At 42.8% G+C, this 26,417-nt stretch overlaps 1 protein-coding gene and 1 long non-coding RNA gene across 5 annotated transcripts in view; one reads left to right on the forward strand and one right to left on the reverse strand.

Annotated features, from left to right (window-relative positions):
• Window positions 1-14,024, forward strand: part of LOC149119906 (uncharacterized) — a 75,453-nt gene extending 61,429 nt beyond the window's left edge. For 2 of the 4 annotated variants that reach the window (XR_016227375.1, XR_016227374.1), the window contains exon 3: window positions 13,070-14,024. This is a non-coding gene — a long non-coding RNA (uncharacterized LOC149119906). Of the gene's footprint in view, window positions 1-10,380; window positions 10,489-13,069 lie in introns of all 4 variants that reach the window. The other 2 variants (XR_016227377.1, XR_016227376.1) reach the window with 2 other exon arrangements.
• IGLL1 (immunoglobulin lambda like polypeptide 1) overlaps window positions 1-26,417 on the reverse strand; it is a 257,330-nt gene that overhangs the window by 175,637 nt on the left and 55,276 nt on the right. The window lies entirely within an intron of this gene.

Consider the following 26,417-nt stretch of genomic DNA (forward strand, 5'->3'; position numbering starts at 1 on the left):
TCTTAACACCATTTCTCATTTTTTGGAGAGATACAGGGATTCACCCATGGTTTTCCTTTTCGGAGTTACTTCAACTCCGCCTGCATTTGAGGAACCTGGGAGAAAGTGAGGAGAGCAACCTAGCCAGACTCCCATCAGGCTGTTGTTGAGATTTGCACTTAATCCAATCTGCCTCTCAGTGTGGCCTTCTAAGAGTGTTGAAGAATGTGTCCTCTGCTCAGATTTCACTTTCATCTGTGTGAGTGATAGGTTATATGGAGCTCTCCATCTTGTCCCATCCAAGTGTTCCAGCTACTTTCACACATATTTACATTTCCTGCAGGACAAGATTTCCTCCTCTGAAAGGAGGAGGATGATCCACTGTGTCCATGCACCACCGTTTGTTTATTCCTTCATCCGTCAGTGGATGCCGAACTTGTTTCCATGTCTCAGTTGGTAGGGATAGTGCTGCAGAAAACATGGCAGCATATAGATGTTTCCATCCCAGTTTCAATTCTTCTTGCGATTCGTCCAGAATCGGGATGCTGGGTTGTTCTCAGTGAAATAAGGCAGTCAAAGGAGGACCAGTCCTCTGTGATTCTACTTAGACGCACAGGTGGTATTCCAGCTGCCAATCTCATAGAAACAGAAGAGGGATCTTGCTCTGAGCTGGGGATGGACATGGAGATTTGGTGTTCACCAGAAATAGAGTTTCAGATACACAGGAAGTGAATGTCCTAAATATTTGCTCCAGAGTTTATATCTTTTTTGACCATGTTGTCTCGATGGTGGATGTCTTGTCAAATTTTCTTCCCACAAATGAAGAAGTCATGCCATTCCTGGTGATCAGAGAGTGATGATAGCATTTAATTGCAGGAGTGGTGCAATCAAATATCAAGCTGTATGATCAGGTGATTTCCAGAATATAAAAACTAGTATTATCTAATAATTAAGGAATGAATACATGTCTAATAAAATTTGCCATTTTCAATCAGTGAACTTGTAAGTGCACCCAAGAGAAAGTTTCTATAGTTATTGCTATTTTTATGTGACTATACACAGAAAAAAAGTGTACTAATGCTTTTCCGACCTGAAGTTCTCATGGAAAGAATTCACTCCTTCATGGTGCCATGCATAAGAGGAGTGCAGGCACTCTACAGGGTGCCTGGAAACAGAAGGCACTCAGCAGAAGTGCACTGTTGGGAGCAGGCCTGTAGCCGAGAGTCCCACATTGGAATACCTGAGTTCCCTTCCAGGCTGCAGCTGCTGACTCCAGCGTCCTGCTGATGCAGTCCCAGGGAGGCAGTGGTGATGGCTGATTAATTGCCTGCCACCCACACAGGAGAGCTGGATTAAGTTCCCAGGTCCTGGCTTCACCCGGCAGAGTCACTGTGGGCATTTAGGAAGAAACCAGTGGATGGGAGTTCTGTCTACCTGTCTCTCTGTATCTCTCCATAATACTTTTTTTCTATGAGAAGCATCGGGGAACCTCCTGCTGCCACTTCCTGTTGCCTCACCTCCTGACTGGGGAACAGCTCAGCCCATATCCCCCAGAAGTATCTGGAACAACACAGGGCTTCCTGAGGGTCCCAGAGGGAAATCTTCCACAACAGATTCTTGCAATGTGAGGAGTGCTCTCAAGAAGAAGCTGTGGGGATTGGAAGTGGTTGGGGCAAGAGTGTGACAGGTGACCCAAAAGTGTAAACTGTCTTCAAGCTGTAGCACACCCAGGTGGTTATAGAGTATAAGTTATTTGGCTTGGGTGTTCTATAATCAGGGCCTGTTCATCATAAGAGTAAATGTTAATTTGTAACTGGCCCATTTCTGGCTTCTTTTTTGTAACTTTTATTTAGCAAATATAAATTTCCAAAGTACAGCTTATGGATTACAATGGCTTCTCCCCACCCCCCTTAACTTCTCCTGCCCGCAACCCTCCCAACTCCTACTCCCTCTTCCATTCCATTTACATCAAGATTCATTTTCAACTATCTTTATATACAGAAGATCAATTTAGTATATATTAAGTAACAATTTCAACAGTTGGCATCCACACAGAAACACAAAGTGTAAACTACTGTTTGAGTACTAGTTATAGCATGAATTCACATTGAACCACACATGAAGGACAGAGATCCTACATGAGGAGTAAGTGCACAGTGACTCTTGTTGTTGCCTTAACAAATTGACACTCTTGTTTATGGCATCAGTAATCTCCCTAGGCTCTTGTCATGAGTTGCCAAGGCTTTGGAAGCCTTTTGAGTTGGCCGACTTCTATCTTATTTAGACAAGGTCATAGTCAAAGTGGAAGTTCACTCTTCCCTTCATAGAAAGGTACCTCCTTCTTTGATGGCCCGTTCTTTCTACTGGGATCTCACTCACAGAGATCTTTCATTTAGGTCCTTTATTTTGCCAGAGTGTCTTGGCTTTCCATACCTAAAATACTCTCATGGGCTCTTCAGCCAGATCCGAATGCCTTAAGGGCTAATCCTGAGGCCAGAGTGCTGTTTAGGACATCTGCCATTCTATGAGTCTGCTGGGTATCCCACTTCCCATGTTGGATCGTTCTCTTCCCTTTTTTATTCTATCAGTTAGTATTAGGAGACACTAGTCTTGTTTATGTGATCCCTTTGACTCTTAGACCTATCAGTGTGATCAATTGTGAACTGAAATTGATCACTTGGACTAGTGAGATGGCATTGGTACATTCCACCTTGACGGGATGGAATTGGAATTCCCTGGCACTTTTTTAAAAATTTATTAAATGAATATAAATTTCCAAAGTACGGCTTATGGATTACAATGGCTTCCCCCCCATATCATCTCTCCCACCCGCATCCCTCCCCTTTCCCACTCCCTCTCCCCTTCCATTCACATGAGGATTCATTTTCGATTCTCTTTATATACAGAAGATCAGTTTAGCATACATTAAGTAAAGATTTCAACAGTTTGCTCCCACACAAACATAAAGTGAAAAATAATAGATGATTTTTTAAATGATGAAGAAATCAGATCAGACCTATTGTCATGTTTAATCCCAGTGAGAGTCAAGTTGGGAGTTGATAATTTCTTCTTTTTTTTTTTTTACAGAAGATCAGTTTAGTATACATTAAGTAAAGATTTCAACAGTTTGCACCCCCATAGGAACACAAAGCGAAATATACTGTTTGAGTACTCATTATAGCATTAAGTCTCAATGTACAGCACATTAAGGACAGAGATCCTACATGAGGAGTAAGTGCACAGTGACTCCTGTTGTTGACTTTACAAATTGACACTCCTGTCTATGGCATCAGTAATCTCCCTATGCTCCAGTCATGAGTTTCCAAGGCTATGGAAGCCTTTTGAGTTCTCTGACTCTTATCTTGTTTAGACAAGGTCATAGTCAAAGTGGAGGTTCTCTCCTCCCTTCAGAGAAAGGTACCTCCTTCTTTGAAGACCTGTTCTTTCCACTGGGATCTCACTCACAGAGATCTTTCATTTAGGTTTTTTTTTTTTTTGCCAGAGTATCTTGTCTTTCCATGCCTGAAATACTCTCATGGGCTTTTCAGCCAGATCAGAATGCCTTTAGGGCCGATTCTGAGGCCAGAGTGCTGTTTAGGACATCTGCAATTCTATGAGTCTGCTGTGTATCTTGCTTCCCATGTTGGATCACTCTCCCCTTTATTTATTCTATCAGTTAGCATTAGCAGGTACTAGATTTGTTTATGTGCTTCCTTTGACTCTTAGTCCTTTCATTATGATCAATTGTGAACTGAAATTGATCACTTGGAATAGTGAGATGGCATTGGTACATGCCACTTTGATGGGATTGAATTGGAGTCCCCTGGTATGTTTCTAACTCTACCATTTGGGGCAAGTCAGCTTGAGCATGTCCCAAATTGTACATCTCTTCCCTCTCTTATTCCCACTCTTATGTTTAACAGGGATCACATTTCAGTTAAATTTCAACACTTAAGAATAACTGTGTGATAATTACAGAATTAAACCAGTCATATTAAGTAGAGCAGACAAAAAACTACTAAGAGGGATAAAGTATTAAGTTGTTCATTAACAGTCAGGGCTATGCGGATCAAGTGACCATTTCTCATAGTGTCCATTTCACTTCAACAGGTTTCCTTTTTGGTGTTCAGTCAGTTGTCACCAATCAGGGAGAACATATGGTATGTGTTCCTTTGGGACTGGCTTATTTCACTCAGCATGATGTGTTCCAGATTCCTCCATTTTGTTGCAAATGACTGGATTTCATTGTTTCTTATTGCGGTATAGTATTCTAAAGAGTACATATCCCATAATTTCTTTATCCAGTCTACCATTGATGGGCATTTAGGTTGGTTCCAGGTCTTGGCTATTGTGAATTGAGCTGCAATAAACATTAGGGTGCAGACCACTTTTTTGTTTGCCAATTTAAATTCCTTTGGGTAAATTCCAAGGAGTGGGATGGCTGGGTCGAACGGTAGGGTTATCTTCAGGTTTCTGAGGAATCTCCAGACTGACTTCCATAGTGGCTTGACCAGTTTGCATTCCCACCAACAGTGGGTTAGTGTCCCTTTTTCCCCACATCCTCGCCAGCATCTGTTGTTGGTAGATTTCTGAATGTGAGCCATTCTAACCGGGGTGAGGTGAAACCTCATTGTGGTTTTGATTTGCATTTCCCTGATTGCTAATGACCTTGAACATTTTTTCATGTGCCTGTTGGGCATTTGGATTTCCTTTTTTGAAAAATGTCTATTGAGGTCCTTGGCCCATCTCTTAAGTGGGTTGTTGGTTTTGTTTTTGTGGAGTTTCTTTATTTCTTTGTAGATTCTGGTTATTAAGTCTCCCAGTACTATTGTATTGGAGTCTAAGTCTCCCTTTAAGTCCGTTATCAAATCTTTTAGATAAACTGGTGCCCTGTAGTTAGGTGCATATACATTGATAATTGTTATATCTTCTTGTTGTATTGATCGCTTAATCATATATATAGTGCCCCATTTGTCTCTCTTAACAGTTTTTGTGGTAAAGTTTATTTTGTCTGATATTAAGATGGCTACGCCTGCTCTTTTTTCATTTCTGTTGGCATGGTATATCTTTTTCCAGCCTTTCACTTTCAGTCTGTATGGATCTTTGTTGGAAAGATGTGTTTCTTGTAAGCAGCAAATAGATGGGTTTTGTTCCTTAACCCAATCAGCCAATCTGTGTCTTTTAACTGGACAGTTCAGGCCATTAATGTTCAATGTGACTAATGAAAAGTGGTAACTTTGCCCTGCCATTTGCCAAAGATAAGTTCTAATATATGCTTTGAATTCCCTGTGATCTTTTGCTGTGAGGTTTCCTTCCTTTATCTTCTTTCATATTGATGACCGTGTTTCTGTGTTTCTGTGTGTAACACATCTTTAAGCATCTGTTGCAGGGCTGGACGAGTGGCGACCAATTCTTTCAATTTCTGTTTGCTATGAAAAGTCTTTATTTCACCTTCATTCACAAATGATAGCTTTGCAGGATATAATATTCTGGGCTGGCAGTTGTTCTCTCTTAGTACCTGGGCTATATCTCGCCATTCCCTCCTAGCTTGTAGGGTTTCTGATGAGAAGTCAGCTGTGAGTCTGATTGGAGATCCTCTGAGAGTAATCTGACGTTTCTCTCTTGCACATTTTAGGATCTTTTCTTTATGTTTCACTGTGGAGAGTTTAATTACAATGTGTCGTGGTGAGGATCTCTTTTGGTCGTGTTTATTAGGGGTTCTGTGAGCTTCCTGTACTAGGATTTCTCTGTCCTTCTCCAAACCTGGGAAATTTTCTGCTAATACCTCACTAAAAAGGCCTTCTAATCCTTTCTCTCTCTCCATGCCTTCAGGAACTCCTAGAACCTGAATGTTGGTTTTTTTAATTGTATCCTGAAGATTCCTGACAATATGTTTTAGATTTCTGATTTCCTCTTCTTTTCTTTGGTCTGACTGTATCCTTTCCTGTTCTCTGTCTTCTAAGTCTGATATTCTCTCTTCTGCTTCACCCATTCTGTTTTTAAGGCTCTCTATTGTGTTTTTCATTTGATCTATTGAATTCTTCACTTCATTATGATTTCTCGTCACTATCACAGTTTCCTGTTGTACTAGTTGTTTCGTTTCATTTTGATTCCTCCTTAATATTTCATTTTCACGAGAGAGATTTTCTATCTTGTCCATTAAGGATTTCTGTAGTTCAAGAATTTGTTTTTGAGAACTTCTTAATGTTCTTATCAATTTTTTGAGATCTGCTTCTTGCATTTCTTCTATCTCATCATCTTCATAATCTTGAATTGGGGTGTCTTTTTCATTTGAGGGCGTCATGGTGACTTCCTTGTTTTTATTACCTCAGTTTTTGCGTTTGTTATTTGGCATATTGGAGATATTGGTTTCTTCACTGTGGTGCTTTTTCTTGTTATACTATGACTCTAGATTAAGTGGACTGTTTTTGATGGAGCCTTAAGGCTTGAGATGGGTGTGGGCTGAGAGCTCTGTTTGGTGTGCCAAAGGTAACACTCCCAGGTTAGGCGTGGTAAATCTCTCTCTCTCTCTCTTTCTTTTTTTGATTCAAAAGGGAAGTAATTCCGCACAGCTGAACGAAGTTGGAGGTAGTTAGCAGGCAAATGATATACCCACAGGAGCCAGAGATCGGAAGCTCTTTCCCAAGGACCACACACGGAATCTGTTCGGCCCTCAGAGTGGGCTCAAATTCTCCTTCAGTCTCCCACTGGGTTGCCAAAGTTATGGAATTGTAGCATCTCTGGAGAGTGCTCACGTGAATTCCGTGAGTTCTCTCCCCCACCGTCTCTTTTTTCACAGTCTCAGTTCAGTAGCACCACAAATTTACTAGGTCCTAATCTCCTGTTAATTCGCCCCGCCCAGAGTCAGGTTTTTCTGCTAGGCTCTGGGCCGGTGCAGACCTGAGGTCGCTCTGCTTATGATGTATGTCCAAGATGGCGCCTACTCTTTGTCTTGCTCGCCCTTGAGAGGTGAGCGGAGAGAGAGAAACCCGTGTCCGTACCAGTCACCTTTTTTTTCTCTCTCTCTCTCTCTTCCAGTTAGCCTGGTGAGCTTTTCCCCTCCCTGGGGGTCGTTCCCTCTAGTCTCCTCTCTCTGCTTGCCTGCCGGTGTCTCAGGCTATTGAGGTTCGGCTCACCTCGCGTTCCAGTGCTGGTGTGTTGAGTCTGCTGCTGGTGTCCCGAACTGTGGGCTCAAACGCTCTCCACACAGGTCCACTGTGAATCACGCGTTCCAGAAGAGTTTCTTCTGCTGTTTCCTCCCCTACTCTTCCTTGAACCTGCAGTATCTCCACTTTTATTAAACTATCTCTCCCCGGATTATCAGTGTGCTCCCTTCCTATTCCGCCATCTTGCCTCCCCTCAGAAATCTACCAACAACAGATGCTGGCGAGGATGTGGGGAAAAAGGGACACTAACCCACTGTTGGTGGGAATGCAAACTGGTCAAGCCACTATGGAAATCAGTCTGGAGATTCCTCAGAAACCTGAAGATAACCCTACCGTTCGACCCAGCCATCCCACTCCTTGGAATTTACCCAAAGGAGTTTAAATTGATAAAGAAAAAAGCGGTCTGCACCCTAATGTTTATTGCAGCACAATTCACAATAGCCAAGACCTGGAACCAACCTAAATGCCCATCAATGGTAGACTGGATAAAGAAATTATGGGATATGTATTCTTTAGAATACTATACCGCAGTAAGAAACAACGAAATCCAGTCATTTGCAACAAAATGGAGGAATCTGGAACACATCATGCTGAGTGAAGTAAGCCAGTCCCAAAGGGACAAATACCATATGTTCTCCCTGATCGGTGACAACTGACTGAACACCAAAAAGGAAACCTCCTGAAGTGAAAGGGACACTATGGGAAACGGTGACTTGATCAGCATAGCCCTGACTGCTAATGGACAACTTAATACATTATCCCTCATAGTATTTTTTTTTTGTCTGTTCTACTTAATATGACTGGTTTAATTCTGTAATTATCACACAGTTATTCTTAAGTGTTGAAAATTAACTGAAATGTGATCCCTGTTAAACATAAAAGTGGGAATAAGAGAGGGAAGAGATGTATAATTTGGGGCATGCTCGGGCTGACTTGCCCCAATTGGTAGAGTTGGAAACATACTAGGGGATTCCAATTCAATCCCATCAAGGTGGCATGTGCCAATGCCATCTCACTATTCCAAGTGATCAATTTCAGTTCACAATTGATCATAATGAAAAGACTAAGAGTCAAAGGGAGCACATAAACAAGTCTAGTATCTGCTAACACTAACCGATAGAATAAATAAAGGGGAGAGTGATCCAACATGGGAAGTGAGATACTCAGCAGACTCATAGAATGGCAGATGTCCTAAATAGCACTCTGGCCTCAGAATCAGCCCTAAAGGCACTCGGATCTGGCTGAAAAGCCCATGAGAGTATTTCAGGCATGGAAAGCCAAGACACTCTGGCAAAAAGATCTCTGTGAGTGAGATCCCAGTGGAAAGAACAGGTCTTCAAAGAGGGAGGTGCCTTTCTCTGAAGGGAGGAGAGAACCTCCACTTTGACTATGACCTTGTCTAAACAAGATAAGAGTCGGAGAACTCAAGGGGCTTCCATAGCCTTGGAAACTCATGACTGGTGCATAGGGAGATTACTGATGCCATAAACAGGAGTGTCAATTTGTAAAGTCAACAACAGGAGTCACTGTGCACTTACTCCTCATGTAGGATCTCTGTCCTTAATGTGCTGTACACTGAGGCTTAATGCTATAACGAGTACTCAAACAGTATATTTCACTTTGTGTGTCTATGGGGGTGCAAACTGTTGAAATCTTTACTTAATGTACACTAAACTGATCTTCTGTTAAAAAAAAAAAAAGAAAGAAAAGAAACTATCAATTCCCAACTTGACTCTCACTGGGATTAAACATGACAATAGGTCTGATCTGATTTCATCATCATTTAAAAAAAAAAATCATCTATTATTTTTCACTTTATGTTTCTGTGTGGGAACAAACTGTTGAAATCCTTACTTAAGGTATACTAAGCTGATCTTCTGTATACTAAGATAATCGAAAATGAATCTTGATGTGAATGGAAGGGGAGAGGGAGTGGGAAAGGGGAGGGTGGTGGGTGGGAGGGACGGTATGGGGGGGAAAGCCATTGTAACCCATGAGACGTACTTTGGAAATTTATATTCATTAAATAAAAGATAAAAAAAAAAAAAGAAAAAAAAGAAATAGTAAATCCTGACAACTTCAAGTCAACACAGAATTGACTCTGCAGCATGGGCCTTCCCCAGCATCATTCATTCTCCATTTGAATCAACTATTGGGTTGATCCTTGCAAGCTCACAACCCCGATGGACACATCACTTTGTTTCTCCAATGTGTTAGCCTTGAGGTGGTCGAGGAGAGTGTTCAGTTATACATAAGTCATCCCACAGAGCAGCTAGGGCAGGGACAGGCATGGAGAAGCACTGACTGAAGAAACATTAGTTGGGAACAGGAAACATGTCAGCTGGTTGGAGATATAACAGGAGCTTCAACTATGTTACTTTTGCACATGAATTGTTTCACATTTAAAGGATGGATAAAAAAGCCAACAATATTTTTTGTCACAACCACCACAAATGGAGTTAAGTATTGTAGAATCTCTCTGAGGTTGATATTATTATTATGACCATGTCACATGTGAGGAAATAAATCAGGTGGCAAGGAGAGACCTCTAGTGATCTGATTTTCAGGCTTGACCAAGGGGGCTTTCGTCAAGAATGGAAGGGCCCTGTGTTTTGTATTTCCTCACTTGTGCAGAATGGTGCACAAAAGAGACTTTGTCTAGTAGTGGTGGGAGGGCTGAAGGAGTCAAGGACAGAATTTGGGGAGTCAAAAATACAGGGTTGAACCATTTGGGAATTAGAGTGTTTATATTGGCAGTAGGTCTTACTCTTCCACAGACTTGGGAAGTAATGCTTACATCAGTGGTGCTTAGGAAATAGCAGCTATTTTCTTCAGGATTCGGGTTTACTTAGTTTTAACCTCACAGTCATCCTAACACAGGTTCCATTAACATTTCCACACCACAGGCAGGGAACTGAACAACAGAGCAGCTGAGGAACATCCTCAGGTACACGCAACATTGTCATCAGGCATCAGGAAGCTGTCCCCATTCTCTGGTTCAGTGCCTGATGCTGACTTTCTCCATCATCTCATGGAAATACAGCAACCGTTCTCTTATTTCACGGCACACCCAACTGCGAGAACTTACTCATTCCTGCTCTGACCCAGGTGGCTCCTCCAGGCAGCCCACAGTAAAGAGATCCATGATTGGGCCTGGGAAGAAATCATTTCTTATTTTGCCAAGAAGATGGCAACACCATTCTTGAGTGAATGCATTTCCTTTATCTTCCTACAGGAATACGAAGAACAGCAACAAAAAGACAACTCATTTGCCCCTCAACAGCCTTTTGTTCATTTGTTCCAGGACCACACCCATAGCACCAGCAGTAACCAAAACACACAGGTATTCAAGTCCCTTCTATAAAGTGCCCATGGGATTGGAAATAACTATGCACATCTTGCATGTGACTTAAGCCATCCCTGTGCCAATAAATCATTACAAATTGTACTGCCTAATACAATGTAAAGGCACTGAAAAGGAATATGTAGTTTAAGGAATAATGACAAGAAAGACCTCTACATGTTCTGTATAGATACAACTGTTTCTGAATATTTTCCAAGGTTATTGAATATGCCAATTGGGGCACATGTCTTTGGAGGTCACTGAGTTAAAAGATCCACATGGGGATTGATCTTTGAGGCGGAAAACTCATCACTGGCCCCATAGTCACCGAGCAGCACCAGAGTGGGCTCTGACAGGAGACCAGGATTAAGCTTCCAGTATCACCTCCTATGACCTTTTACCACTGAAGTCACTGTGAGAACTGAATTGTTAAGGTGACTCAGGAGTGATGACTGTGGTCTGTATTCAGCCTACCATCTTCAGAGGCATACTGTACAGACATCTTAATTCATGTTCTTTTTACCAAAATAGAATTCTCACGTGATAAATTGACACATTTAGAGTGTATAGTATAGAGGCTGGCATAGTGGCATAAGAGGTTCAGCCACCACCTGCAATGTAGGCATCCCATATGGGTGCTGATTCTAGTCCTGCTGCTCCACTTCTGATCCAGCTCCATGCCAATGCTTCTGGGGAAACAGTGGGAGATGGCCCATGTGCTTGGTCTCCTGCCAGCCACATGAAAGATCTGGAGGAAGCTCCTGCCTTGTGGTTTCAGGCTGGCCCAGTCCTGGCTCTTACAGTCATCTGAGGGGACTGAACCAGTGGATAGATCTCCCTATCATTCTCCCCCTCTCTCTGTCACTCTGCCTTTCAAGTATATAAATCTTTAAAAATAAACAAAGCATACTGTTCACTGGGTTTTGGTATATTCAGGGTTTCCTGTCTTGTCATTTCAGTACTTTTCTCATCATCTCAAAGGGAAACACCATACTCCTTGCCAGAGAACCTCATTCTCTCCCCCTGCCTTGCCTTGGTAACCCTTATCTACCTCCTGTCTCTGTGGATTTATTTTCACTTCTGGCCATTTCATGGAGATAGAGTGTCACTTTTATGTCTGTTTTCTTTCAATAAGCAAAATATATCCAAGGTTCATCCATATTATAGCATATATCCACACCTGATCCTTTTATGGCTGAGTAATATCTACGGTGTGAATGCAACATATTAATACTTTTCATTTATCACATACTGGGTAAATGGGTAACTTACACATTTGGCTACTATGTATACTGACACTCTGAACTTTTCTGAGGAAGTGTCAAACTTTTAAGGGAGGGGCCGGCACCGTGGCTCACTTGGTTAATCTTCCAACCTGTGGTGCCGGCATACAATATGGGCACCGGTTCTATTCCTGGCTGCTGCTCTTCCAGTCCAGCTCTCTGCTGTGGCCCAGGAAGGCAGTGGAGGATGGCTCAAGTGCTTGGGCCTCTGCACCTGTGTGGGAGACCAGGAAGAATAACCTGACTCCTGGCTTTGGATAGGCACAGTTCCTGCTGCATTGGCCATTTGGAGAGATCACCAATGAAAGGAAGACCTTTCTCTCTGTCTCTCTCTTAAATTCTGTAACTCTACCTGTCAAATAAATAAAACAAATAAAAAAAAACTTGTATGGGATTTTTAGAATAAAGTGTGAAGTTTAAATCCCACAACATTATTAGCAGTACTTCTTAAAAAAGGATTACAGCCATACCAGTGTTCATCTTCTCAGAGATACTTTGTGCATGACAATTCATTCTGGAGGCCCTTGCATGTCTTTGTCTTTGCCTTCCAACTTACTAGGATGTGAATTTCTACTAGTGCAGTTCATTGAACTCCATGTATATTTTTGCATCCTATGATGTGTCAGCGATAGAGGCATGAGAGATATTCCAGCTGCTGATTGACTCCTCTGAAGTACTTTCTACAACTGTAAGATCACAGCTGGGAACTGGGTTCCCAATCCAAGTTTTCCCCATGTGTGGAATGAGCCCAACGACTTGGACCCTCACTGCTGCCTCCCAATATTCATAGGAGCAGGAAGCTGGAAACAGGAGACAGAGCTAGGGAATCAAATTGAACCATTTCTTTGTTGGATATTGATGTCCTGTTTGCTTTATGACTAGGCCAAACACCCATGCATGTTTTGATTATTCTTGTTCAAAATGTTTAGGCAATTTGGGGACACAATTCATATATTCTTGCTGCCCCTGTCTCTCTCATATCCCTGTCTCTCTGGACTCTTTATGCATATGTGTTATGCTTGATGGTGTCCCACAGGTCTGTGAAACTATTGTTTGCTTATTATTATTCACTGGACTGGGCCATCTGCAGGGTCTGATCCACAGGTTTGGTGTTTCTTTTGCCTGTTCAAAGGCCTATTGTATGAGGAGTTTGTCCTCCAACGTTTAAGCCTTAGGGCTCAATGTCTGTGTGGGAGGCTTTCTGTGGAAATAAGGTGTTCACAGGTAGAGTCAGGGATGATGAGCTCATCCTGTGTCAGAGTGGGCCCTGATCCATTGCTGTTGTCCTTCCATTCCAGGCGAATGTGGATGTGGAAGGAAGAAGACTCTGATGGCACAGGCAGAGGCTGGGAAGTTTCAACTGCAAAGCAACAACCCAAGGGTGGAGGCAAGCGCCAGAAACTAGAAACAGGCCGTGGAGGACCGTATGCTGGAGCCTTCAGATAGAGCAGGGAGCAGCAGGCCTCTGACATCAGGCCCTGCCCTCCAGAACTGTGAGCAACCTTCCTGCTTTAAAGCCAGGCAGATGGCAGTAAGGAGCTATGGTGACTCGAGGAAGCTGGTACAGGCCCCTGCAGGGAGTTCTCAGTTGTTCTTTTGAATTCCAGAAACTTGAGTCACTCCTCTCATAAGATATATTCCCTTACTGTTATTTCCTATCCTGTGAAATACTTCTGTTGATGTTTGTAGTGCTTAACACATAGATTCCTTCACTAATTTGAGTATAGTGTGAATGCCGAGTGCTCTGGGCCTAGTGAGTTCCATGTCTGTACTTCCTCAGAGGTAGTGTCAGCTGGCTGCAGTTTTTCTTGGTGATTCTGCTTGTGTTGGGAGATCCTGATCCTGAGCACTCCCAGGGTCAGTGCTTCCTGTGGAGGCCCCCCTGGACTCAGAACAAGTTGTGACAACAAGAGTGACATTTGCCAGACAAGGTCCCAGAGTCTGATTGCCTAGGGTGTTCATTGGTGCCTTCTTCCCAGTACATGGGTAGATTCTAGTACCCCAGGAGGAGCAAGAGGTTTGTGTATGTGAGAAGTCCAGCACCTCGAGCCTCTCTCATTAGAGAAGGGTGCACCTGTGCATTTCTAGATTCCCAGGAGTGTGCCAGAGCTTCCTGAGTCCCCTACAGACAATCATGACTTAGCTCTGCTGCAATATTGTTGGGTTAGTTTGTCCTTTATCTAAGGGAGTTGTCAACTACTTAGAGTATCCACAAAGTTAAGCAGTGGCTGTGATAGTTTTGAGAGTTTTGCTGGGGACCATTGTTTTTTTTTTAACTTTTATTTAATGAATATGAATTTCCAAAGTACGACTTATGGATTACAATGGCTTCCCCCTCATACCGTCCCTCCCACCCACAACCCTCCCCCCTCCCACTCCCTCTCCCCTTCCATTCACATCAAGATCCATTTTCAATTATCTTAACATAGAGAAGATCAGCCTAGCACACATTAAGTAAGGATTTCAACAGTTTGCTCCCACACAGAAACATAAAGTGAAAAATAATAGATGATTTTTTTAAATGATGATGAAATCAGATCAGACCTATTGTCATGTTTAATCCCAGTGAGAGTCAAGTTGGGAATTGATATTTTTTTTTTACAGAAGATCAGTTTAGTATGCATTAAGTAAAGATTTCAACAGTCTGCACCCCATAGAAACACAAAGTGAAATATATTGTTTGAGTACTCGTTATAGCATTAAATCCCAATGTACAGCACATTAAGGACAGAGATCCTACATGAGGAGTAAGTGCACCGTGACTCCTGTAGTTGACTTTACAAATTGACACTCCTGTCTATGGCATCAGTAATCTCCCTATGCTCCAGTCATGAGTTTCCAAGGCTATGGAAGCCCTCTGAGTTCCCCGACTCTTATCTTGTTTAGACAAGGTCATAGTCAAAGTGGAGGTTCTCTCCTCCCTTCAGAGGAAGGTACCTCCTTCTTTGAAGACCTGTTGTTTCCACTGGGATCTCACTCACAGAGATCTTTTTGTCAGTGTCTTGGCTTTCCATGCCTGAAATACTCTCATGGGCTTTTCAGCCAGATCGGAATGCCTTTAGGGTTGATTCTGAGGCCAGAGTGCTATTTAGGACATCTGCCATTCTATGAGTCTGCTGAGTATCTCACTTCTCATGTTGGATCACTCTCCCCTTTATTTATTCTATTGGTTATTGTTAGCAGGCACTAGACTTGTTTATGTGATCCCTTTGACTCTTAGTCCTTTCATTATGATCAATTGTGAACTGAAATTGATCACTTGGAATAGTGAGATGGCATTGGTACATGCCACCTTGATGGGATTGAATTGGAATCCCCTGGTATGTTTCTAACTCTACCATTTGGGGCAAGTCAGCTTGAGCATGTCCCAAATTATACCTCTCTTCCCTCTCTTATTCCCACTCTTATGTTTAACAGGGATCACATTTCAGTTAATTTTCAACACTTAAGAATAACTGTGTGATAATTACAGAATTAAACCAGTCATATTAAGTAGAACAGACAAAAAAAATACTAAGAGGGATAATGTATTAAGTTGTTCATTAACAGTCAGGGCTATGCTGATCAAGTGACCATTTCTCATAGTGTCCATTTCACTTCAACAGGTTTCCTTTTTGGTGTTCAGTCAGTTGTCACCGATCAGGGAGAACATATGGTATTTGTCCCTTTGGGACTGGCTTATTTCACTCAGCATGATGTGTTCCAGATTCCTCCATTTTGTTGCAAATGACTGGATTTCATTGTTTCTTACTGCGGTATAGTATTCTAAAGAGTACATATCCCATAATTTCTTTATCCAGTCTACCGTTGATGGGCATTTAGGTTGGTTCCAGGTCTTGGCTATTGTGAATTGTGCTGCAATAAACATTAGGGTGCAGACCGCTTTTTTGTTTGCCAATTTAAATTCCTTTGGGTAAATTCCAAGGAGTGGGATGGCTGGGTCGAACGGTAGGGTTATCTTCAGGTTTCTGAGGAATCTCCAGACTGACTTCCATAGTGGCTTGACCAGTTTGCATTCCCACCAACAGTGGGTTAGTGTCCCTTTTTCCCCACATCCTCGCCAGCATCTGTTGTTGGTAGATTTCTGAATGTGAGCCATTCTAACCGGGGTGAGGTGAAACCTCATTGTGGTTTTGACTTGCATTTCCCTGATTGCTAATGACCTTGAGCATTTTTTCATGTGTCTGTTGGCCATTTGGATTTCCTCTTTCGAAAAATGTCTATTGATGTCCTTGGCCCATCTCTTAAGTGGGTTGTTGGTTTTGTTGTTGTGGGGTTTCTTGATCTCTTTGTAGATTCTGGTTATTAACCCTTTATCTATTGCATAGTTTGCAAATATTTTTTCCCATTCTGTCAGTTGTCTCTTCACTCTCCTGACTGTTTCTTTTGCAGTACAGAAACTGCTCAACTTGATGCAATCCCAATAGTTGATTTTGGCTTTGACTGCCTGTGCCTCCTGGGTCTTTTCCAGAAATTCTTTGCCTGTGCCAATATCTTGAAGGGTTTCTCCAATGTTCTCTAATAACTTAATCGTGTCAGGATGTAGATTTAGGTCTTTAATCCACGTTGAGTGGATTTTTGTGTAAGGTGTAAGGTAGGGGTCTTGCTTCATGCTTCTGCATGTGGAAATCCAGTTTTCCCAGCACCATTTATTGAATAGACTGTCTTTGCTCCAGGAATTGGTTTTAGAACCTTGGTCAAATATAAGTTGGCTGTAGATGTTTGGGTTGATTTCTGGTGTTTCAATTGTGTTCCATTGGTCTATCCATCTGTTTCTGTAACAATACCATGCTGTTTTGATTACAACTGCCCTGTAGTATGTCCTGAAATCTGGATTTTTGATGCCTCCGGCTTTGTTTTTGTTGTACAAGATTGCTTTAGCTATTTGAGGTCTCTTGTGCCTCCATATGAATTTCAGCATCATTTTTTCTAGATCTGTGAAGAATGTCTTTGGTATCCTGATTGGGATTGCATTGAATCTATAAATTGCTTTTGGGAGAATGGACATTTTGATGATGTTGATTTTACCAATCCATGAGCATGGAAGATTTTTCCATTTTTTGGTACCCTCTTCTATTTCTTTCTTTAAGATTTTGTAATTCTCATCGTAGAGATCTTTAACGTCCTTGGTTAAGTTTATTCCAAGGTATTGGATTGTTTTTGTAGCTATTGTGAATGGGATTGATCTTAGCAGTTCTTTCTCAGTCATGGCATTGCTTGTGTATACAAAGGCTGTTGATTTTTGTGCATTGATTTTGTATCCTGCCACTTTGCCAAACTCCTCTATGAGTTCCAATAGTCTCTTAGTGGAGTTCTTTGGATCCTCTAAGTACAGAATCATATCGTCTGCAAAGAGGGATAGTTTGACTTCTTCCTTCTCAATTTGTATTCCTTTGATTTCTTTTTCTTGTCTGATGGCTCTGGCTAAAACTTCCAGAACTATGTTCAATAGCAGTGATGAGAGTGGGCATCCCTGCCTGGTGCCAGATTTCAGTGGAAATGCTTCCAACTTTTCCCCATTCAATAGGATGCTGGCTGTGGGTTTTTTATAAATTGCTTTGATTATATTGAGGAATGTTCCTTCTATACCCAATTTGCTTAGAGTTTTCATCATGAAAGGGTGTTGAATTTTATCAAATGCTTTCTCTGCATCAATTGAGATAATCATATGGTTTTTTCTTTTGCAGTCTGTTAATGTGGTGAATCACATTGATTGATGTGCGAATGTTGAACCATCCCTGCATACCAGGGATAAATCCCACTTGGTCTGGGTGGATGATTTTCCTGATGTATTGTTGTACTCTATTGGCCAGAATTTTATTGAGGATTTTTGCGTCTATGTTCATCAGGGATATTGGTCTGTAATTTTCTTTCAGTGCTGCATCTTTCTCTGGCTTAGGGATTAAGGTGATGCTGGCTTCATAGAAAGAATTTGGGAGGATTCCCTCTTTCTCGATTGTTCTGAATAGTTTGAGAAGAAATGGGATTAGTTCTTCTTTAAATGTCTGGTAGAATTCAGCAGTGAATCCATCGGGTCCTGGGCTTTTCTTTGTTGGGAGGTCCCTTATTACTGTTTCAATTTCTGTCTCAGTTATGGGTCTATTTAGGTTTTCTATGTCTTCATGGTTCAATTTAGGTAGATTGCATGTGTCCACGAATCTATCCATTTCTGATAGGTTTTCCTGTTTGCTGGCATACAAATCCTTGTAGTAATTTCTGATGATTCTTTTTATTTCTGTGGTGTCTGTTGTTACGTTTCCTTTTTCATCTCTGATTTTAATGATTTGGGTCTTTTCTTTTTTTAGTTAGTTGGGCCAATGGGGTGTCAATTTTGTTTATTTTTTCAAAAAATCAGCTTCTCGCTTGGCTGATTTTTTGTAGTGTTTTTTTTTTTTTGGATTCAATCCTGTTAATTTCTTCTCTGGTTTTAATTATTTCTCTTCTCCTACTAGATTTGGGTTTGGTTTGCTGCAGTTTTTCTAGGTCCTTGAGATGTGCTGAAAGCTCATTTATTTGGTACCTTTCCAATTTCTTGATATAGGCACCTATTGCTATAAATTTGCCTCTCAATACTGCTTTTGCTGTATCCCATAAGGTTTGATATGTTGTGTTGTTGTCTTCATTTACTTCCAGAAAGTTTCTGATTTCTCTTTTGATTTCTTGAATGACCCAGTGTTCATTCAGGAGCATGTTGTTCAGTCTCCATGTGTTTGCATACTTTCTGAGGTTTCCTGAGTTGCTCATTTCCAGCTTCATTCCACTGTGGTCTGAGAAGCTGCATGGTATGTTTCTAATTCTTTTAAATTTGCTGAGACTTGCTTTATGGCCTAGTATGTGATCAATCCTAGAGAAGGTTCCATGCGCTGTTGAGAAGAATGTGAAGTCTTTAATGTAGGGTTGAATGTTCTGTAGATATCTGTTAGATCCATTTGGGCAATAGTGTCGATTAAATCTGCTGTTTCCTTGTTGATCTTCTGTCCGGATGATCTGTCTATTTCTGAGAGTGGAGTATTGAAGTCCCCCAGTACTATTGTATTGGAATCTAAATCTCCCTTTACGTCCCTTAACATATCTTTTAAATAGACCGGTGCCCTGTAATTAGGTGCATATTCATTTATAATAGTTACATCTTCCTGTTGAATTGAACCCTTAATCATTATATAGTGCCCCTCTTTGTCTCTCTTAACAGTTTTTGTATTAAAGTTTATTTTGTCTGATATTAATATGGCTACACCTGCTTTTTTTGGTTTCTGTTGGCATGGAATATCTTTTTCCAACCTTTCACTTTCAGTCTGCATGCCTCTTTGTTAGAGAGATGTGTTTCTTGTAGGCAACAAATAGTTGGGTTGTGTTCTGTGAGCCAGTCAGCCAAACGGTGTCTTTTAACTGAAGAATTCAGACCATTAATGTTCAATGTGACTATTGATAGGTAGTGACTTTGCCCTGCCATTTTCCCGGAGATATTTTCTAGTATATGCTTTGAGCTTCCCATGCTCTTTTACTGGTGGGTGTTCTTCCTTTCCCTTCTTTCATATTGATGGCTGTGTTTCTGTGTTTCTGATTGTAGCACATCTTTAAGTATCTTTTGCAGGGCCAGACAAGTGGCCACAAAGTCTTTCAATTTCTGTTTGCTATGAAAGGTCTTTATTTCACCTTCATTCACAAGTGAGAGCTTGGCAGGATATAATATTCTGGGCTGGCAATTTTTCTCTCTTAGCACCTGTGCTATGTCTCGCCATTCCCTCCTAGCCTATAGGGTTTCTGCTGAGAAGTCTGCTGTGGATCTGATTGGAGATCCTCTGAGAGTAATCTGATGTTTCTCTCTTGCACATTTTAGGATCTTTGCTTTATGTTTCACTGTAGTAAGTTTAATTACCACGTGTCATGGCGAGGATCTCTTTTGGTCATGTTTATTGGGGCTTCTATGAGCTTCCTGTACTAGGATGTCTCTGTCCTTCTCCAAACCTGGAAAGTTCTCTGCTAGTATCTCACTAAAAAGGCCTTCTAATCCTTTCTCTCTCTCCATGCCTTCAGGAACTCCTAGAACTCGAATGTTGGTTTTTTTAATAGTATCCTGTAGATTCCCAACAATATTTTTTAGATTTCTGATTTCCTCTTCTTTTCTTTGGGTTGACTGTATCCTTTCCCGTTCTCTGTCTTCTAAGTCCGATATTCTCTCTTCTGCTTCACCCATTCTGTTTTTAAGGCTTTCTAATGTGTTTGTCATTTGATCTATTGAGCTCTTCATTTCATTTTGATTTCTCTTCAGTATCACACTTTCCTGTTCTACTAGTTTCTGCATTTCATTTTGATTCTTCCTTAAAATTTCATTTTCACGAGAGAGATTTTCAATCCTGTCCAATAAGGATTTCTGTAGTTCAAGGATTTGCTTTTGAAAACTTCTAATTGTTCTTATAAATTTTTTGAAATCCGTATCTTGCATTTCTTCTATCTCATCATCTTCATAATCTTGGTTTGGGGTGTTTTGTTTATTTGGAGGCATCATAGTGTCATCATTGATCTTGTTCCCTCGATTTCTGTGTTTGTTGCTTGGCATAGTTAATTCTTGTTTCGTCACTGTGCGTTTTTTTTTAAATTTTTATTTTATTTTATACTATGTCCGTGTTAAGTGGACTGCCTGCTGTTGGAGGAGCCTTGGAGGCTTGAGATGGGTGCGGCCTGAGAGCTCTGCTTGGTTCTTCCTGGTTAAGGGTGTCCAAAAGTGACACCCTCAGGTTATGCATGGTAAATCTCTCTCTATTTATTTATTTATTTATTTATTTATGTATTTTATTCAGGGGGTAAGTAACACTGCACGGCACTGCTTCTCCCCACAGTCTGTTTAGGCTCCTCTGGACTCCCACTGGGTTGCCTAGGCTACTAAATTGTAGTGATTCAGTTCCTTAGCTCTCCGCTGTTGATATGTAAATCCAGAGACAGGGCCTGCTCTTTGTCTCTTGGGAATTCTTCAAGCCTTGAGAGAGAAACCCCCAAGCTCTTTTTTTTTTTCCTTCTTTCAGGTAGTGAGTTTGCTGCACTTTCCGGCCCCCCTCTAGATTCTGACCCCCGTTTCCCCACGAATGTCTCGGGTTATTGAGCTCACCTCCCCTTCCAGCTTGATGTGTGGACTCCAAGCCCTGGACATCGGAACTCTCCCCGCTGTTGTCTGTGTTTTTTCATGCACTCTCCTTCCCGCACTGGCGCGCAGACCCTGCGGCTTCCACGGCACCCGCGGTTCGGCTTCCACGCGGTGGGCGACCTTGTTCTCCCAGTAGGTCCTCCGATTCACAGCCACTCAATCCAGAAGAGTTTACTCTGCAATATTTTCCTGGTTCTTTTTCTGAGGCTACCGTAACTCCCCTTTTATTAAACTAAATTTTCCCGGACTATCGGTGCATGCCCTTACTATTCCGCCATCTTGGCTCCGCCCCCCTGGGGACCATTGTTCTTATCACCTTGGACAAGCTCAAGGTCAGGTCAAGTTCAGCCTAGAAAGTGGGTTCTTCCCGAAGGCAGCAGACTCCTCAGAGAGTGCTCATTCTCTATGAATAAGGCTTTGGGGAAGCCACAGACTGATTGTGCTCCCGGCAGTGGCTGCCCACTGCTGGTTTTCACCATGAACGTGGGCTTCCGTTTTCTGTGTTCCTGTGGAACTGCAGAGCAGCAGGTTGTACTCAGGACAGGGAGACTGCCACCAACCCCCTGTTCTTCCTGAGAGTCAGCTGTGCTTTGTTTTTCTGTGCTCAGTACTGCCTGGGTTCCTGCAGATGTTGGGTTAGTTTCCAGGATTCTTGAAATGTTAATGGCCTTTTGGCCCTTTTCCCTTTTGTGCTGGATGGGCTTGCTGCCCCTGCACCTTTGGGTGTGTGGTCTTCAGGCCACCTGCTCCATGCTTCCTGGCCTGCATACTCCTCCACATGGTGGCTAGTGGTGTTCGGTATGAATCCAGATTTCTCTGTCTTTTTTAGATAGGGCCCTCACTCTCCTATGCATTTCTCCCACTGAATCAAAAGATTAAAAACTTACAAAATGTTAATGGTGACTGTTTTTGGCAGGTTTCTCACTGATTTATTGGAGGGGAGAATTGGAGGGCTTTTAGCTGCTGTTTACTATACAGTCATCTACTTCTCCTTTTTGTGGCAATTGTAAGGATATAGCACATAACTGACTACCCTTGGGAGCTTGTGACTGTCAGAATATGCTGTAAATTCTCTCTCAGAGTGAAGGGCCAGAGCGCTCAGGTGATGAAGATATTTAGGTGTGTGTGGAGCTGCTAAAGGGCTGTGGACTCCCTCAGACAATGACAGAGGACATGGGTGCCATGTTGAGACGTCATGGTCCCAGCCTAACTTGGAAGTGCAGAGGCTGAAGTGGATGAGAGCAGCAGTGAGGCTGAGGGCACAGTGAAGAACCTAAGCAGCCACGTCCTGTGCAAGATCTTGAGGAGAGCAAAGGAGGTGGAGGAGGGGGAGAGAAGGGGCTGGGAGGGGCAGGACAGGGGTCACTGGCCCATGGGGTTGAGTCATGGCTTCTCCCATTCTGCCTTTCTCCAGTGCCTTCCACGACCAGTGGAGATGTCTTTGATCTCTGTCTTCATTGCTCTCTTCAGAGGTTCCATCAGCTTTGGACAGCTCTATAGGCTAGATGAGTTGGTGAGTGTTCTGCTCTCTTTGGCTGCTCCTTTGTTTTCAGAAACACACAGGTGATTCTGTAGAAATTGACCCTAAAAATCCCTCAGCCTCATCAGGATTTCACCGGCTTTACATGCACATGTGTGTGTGTGTGTGTGTGTGTGTGTGTGTGTTGCTGTATGAAATACATCAGCTCAGTAATACAGTGCTAGAAAAAGAAGATCCATGTAGGAAATGGCATACTAAGAAGGTAGTTAGAGGAAGGAGAGACATTTGTATTGACAACCATGCACACAGCAAGAATAGTTCTAAGTAGCACAAAAACAGGTGGATAAATGTGCGTAGTATTGTCCTCTGAATAATAGAGTAGTTATGTCCCCTAGCAATTCCACTGCTGGTGATATGAGGAAATTTAGAATTCAAGGACAGTGGGATTTAAACATACACCTGAAATATATACTTTGTCAATAGAAGGTAGTTAAAGTTCCAGACATTTTTGTGATAAAACAAACACTTAGTTCTTTCCTCAATAACTAAGGATCTTGGCAATTTGGCCACATCCATGGAGTCTTCCAGTTTGTATTTTTTAAAAGATAGGTAGATCTATTTATGTATTTATTTGAAAGGCAGAGTTAGAGAATGAGAGAGAGAATCCAGTCTCCCATCCACTGGTTCACTCCTGAAATGGCCACAATGGCTGGAATTGTGCCTTTCTGAAGCCAGGAGCTTCTTCCATGTCTCCCATGTGGGTACAGGGGCCCGAGTACCAGAACTGTCATCTGCTGCCTTCCCAGGTGCAATAGCAGGGAGCTGCATTGGAAATAGAGCAGCCAGATGTTGAACCAGTGCCCGTAGGGGATGCCAGCACCACATGTGGCAGCTTTCCTCACTATGCCACAGTGCCAGCTCAGTTCTTCCACTTCTTTTTTTAATAAATCTTTTTTTATGACAGGCAGAGTGGACAGTGAGAGTGAGACAGAGAGAATGGTGTTCCTTTTGCTGTTGGTTCACACTCCAATGGCTGCTGCGGCCGGCGCGCTGCGGCAGACACACCGCACTGATCCGATGGCAGGAGCCAGGTGCTTATCCTGGTCTCCCATGGGGTGCAGGGCCCAAGCACTTGGGCCATCCTCCACTGCACTCCCTGGCCACAGCAGAGAGATGGCCTGGAAGAGGGGCAACCGGGACAGAATCCGGTGCCCCGCCCGGGACTAGAACCCGGTGTGCCGGCACAGCAAGGTGGAAGATTAGCCTAGTGAGCCGTGGCGCCAGCTTACACTTCTTTACTGAAGAAAAATCGGTCACCTTCACAGATATTGGAAGAGGCAGGTTTTCAGCACAGCACCCGATGCTGCTTGGGACATGCACATCCCTTGTCAGAGTGCCTGGGGTTGAGTTCCTGTCCTACTTCTGATTAATTTTCTTCTAATGTGCACCCTGGGAGGCAGCAGGTGATACTGGGTGCTGTTGGTTGCCTGTGATTCAGGTAAGAGACCCAGAGTGCCTTCCTGTCTGCTGGCTGTGGCTTGGCTTCAACCAGGCTGATGTGGATATTTGCATGGTGAACCTACAGAAAAGATGCATCTTGATCTCTTTCTAAAGATTTTATTTATTTATCTGAGAGGCACAGTAATATTAAGGGGTGGGGGGTTGTTTTCGAGATACTCCATCTACTGGAGATGCTCCATCCATTGATTCCCTTCTCAAATGGTTAAACTTGTGAGAGCTGGGCTGATCTGAAGCCATGAGCTGGGATCTTAGGAGCTCTCCTTCCTTCCTGTTTCAAATGGGGATGGGATGGGAATAGCAATGGGAGCAGCAGAGCTCAGGCAGCAGCTGTTTGTACTGCAGAGACTGTTAGTAGCCCCAGTTGACATGTTGGACACTGAGGCCCAGACCCATCAAGTACCTCTCTCATGGTGGGGGTCTGCAATCCATACTCTTAGCTTTCAGCTGAACTTGTAACTGCACCCTCCTGTCAGTGAGGTTGGAGGGAGGAGGAACTGAATGTGGTGTTGCCGGCAAAGCCTTGACATAAAGGAGCTGCTGAGGAATGACAGCTGCCTTGAGGTGTGGCCCTTGTCTGCTGTCAGGTTGTTTCCTGTGTGCTCTGGAGAGCAGTGGTTGGCCCTGGTAGAGGTGAGTTTGGACAAATGTGCAGAGGTGCGAACCTGTTCTAGATGATGGACAGAATCGAGTGCTTAGGGCTGAGCTAAGACCTCCCTGTGTCTTGCTGGTGAAGCCAGGCCCTTGCTTTTCTGGGTGGTGCTTTGTTTTTGACATGTCACCATGTCTGTACCCAGGATCATTCAGTGCGGTTGTCCGAGGCTTAAAGCATTCAGTCCTTAGGTCTTTATTCCAGGGACTAGAAAATAGGGAGTATGAGAGAGAAGGTTGAATCCTCTGAGCACAGTAGTAATTCCTGTGAGTGGGATGCATGTGCAGTGACAAGGAATTCAGGGAGTGCCCTGAGAGGTCCAGCCTCGGTCTTGATAGATATTTGCCCTGAAGGTGGTTTGGTGAATGGGCATCCCAGTGTCAAGCAAAAGATCAAAATGTAAAACCAGGTGAGAAAACTTCAGACTCCTTGGGGAGGAAATGAGGGAAAAGCTGAATTTACCTTGTTGCAGAAAGAATTTAAGTCCATGTGTCAGTTTACTCATAATATGCATTTTCCATGACCTTTTGAAGTCCCTTCATAAAGGAACTGCTGGAAGTAGCTCGTATAGACATCTTTCCTTAGTGTGGTGTGTTCATTGCCATCAGTGACCTATACTGATGCTTTATTATTCACTAAAGGCCACAGTTTATTCAAATTCCTTAGCTGTACCCACGTCTGTTTTCTGTACCAACACTACATCCAGAATTTAGTCTCAGACTCTTCATGTTTTTCTTATAGAATCCATTTCCTACTTTGAAATGTACACACACCCACTCACATGCACACTCTCTCTCTCTCTCTCTCTCTCACACACACACACACAGAGAGAGAGAGAGAGAGAGAGAGAGAGAGAGAGAGAGAGAGATCTCAAGACCTTCTATCTGCTAATACAAATACAAAGGTGGGACTGGGCCTGACTGAAGCCAGAAACTCCATCCTGTGCTCCCACATGAATGACAGGAACCCAAGCACTGAGGTCATCACCTGGGCCTCCCAGGGTGCACGTGTGCAGGAAGCTGGATCAGAAGCAATGGTGGGACTCTATCTCAGGAAATCCAATATGGAATGGGGGCATCCCAAGCAGATGGCAAATCTATTGTACTGCAATGCCTATCTCCTTAGACCTGACTTGATTATGATGAGATTGATGTCTTGAGAAGTCCAGGCCACAGATTGATGGATGCACCTGCCCTGGCATGTATGTGGGACTAGGTATTTCCTAGAGATTTCCAGGTTATGCAGCATGGTTTGGGGTTTGATTTCTGTGAGAGAGAGCAAGAAGGAAGATGACAGCATTCCAGGCATGTGGGAAGTGGGCCATAGGAAAGAAGATCTGAGTATGGCTGTTTCCATCTCTTATTGCAGCTCTCCTAATAATTAAAATGAAAATAAGTTTTTAAAAACTTTGTTAGCCCTTATTTTAGCAAAGATTGCCCCCCCCGGAGTTTTCTCCTCTCTAGCATGTGCACATTGTGCCCCCAGCAGTTGACCTATTACAGTCTGTGTTCCCTACCTACATTTGAGCCCCAGCAGAGGCCTGTGCTCAGTTAAGCTGGGATTCTCTGCATCTGACAGTCAAGGCAATTTCTGGAGGCATGTTTTGTCAGTGACCTCACTTTTCTGTAGGATATAAGACGAGTTGGTGACTTCAGGTGTTCAGCTTTTGTCTTGTGGCATGGCTGGGAGTGACTGTTGATATGCTTTGTACATGTGGGTTAAAAGATATAAATCAATTAATCCCTTTTTGTAAAATGGGACTCTAACTTAGCTTGTTTCCCCTGCAAATCGTCTCTTTGCTTTCCCTTTCCAGATCTGAATGGAAGAGCGGCAAGGAGGACATCTCTGCATGTTGAC

The sequence above is a fragment of the Oryctolagus cuniculus genome, chromosome 21 (genome assembly GCF_051225735.1).
Source record: "Oryctolagus cuniculus isolate XC-2025 breed Fujian yellow rabbit chromosome 21, ASM5122573v1, whole genome shotgun sequence".
Classification (NCBI taxonomy): Eukaryota; Metazoa; Chordata; class Mammalia; order Lagomorpha; family Leporidae; genus Oryctolagus; species Oryctolagus cuniculus.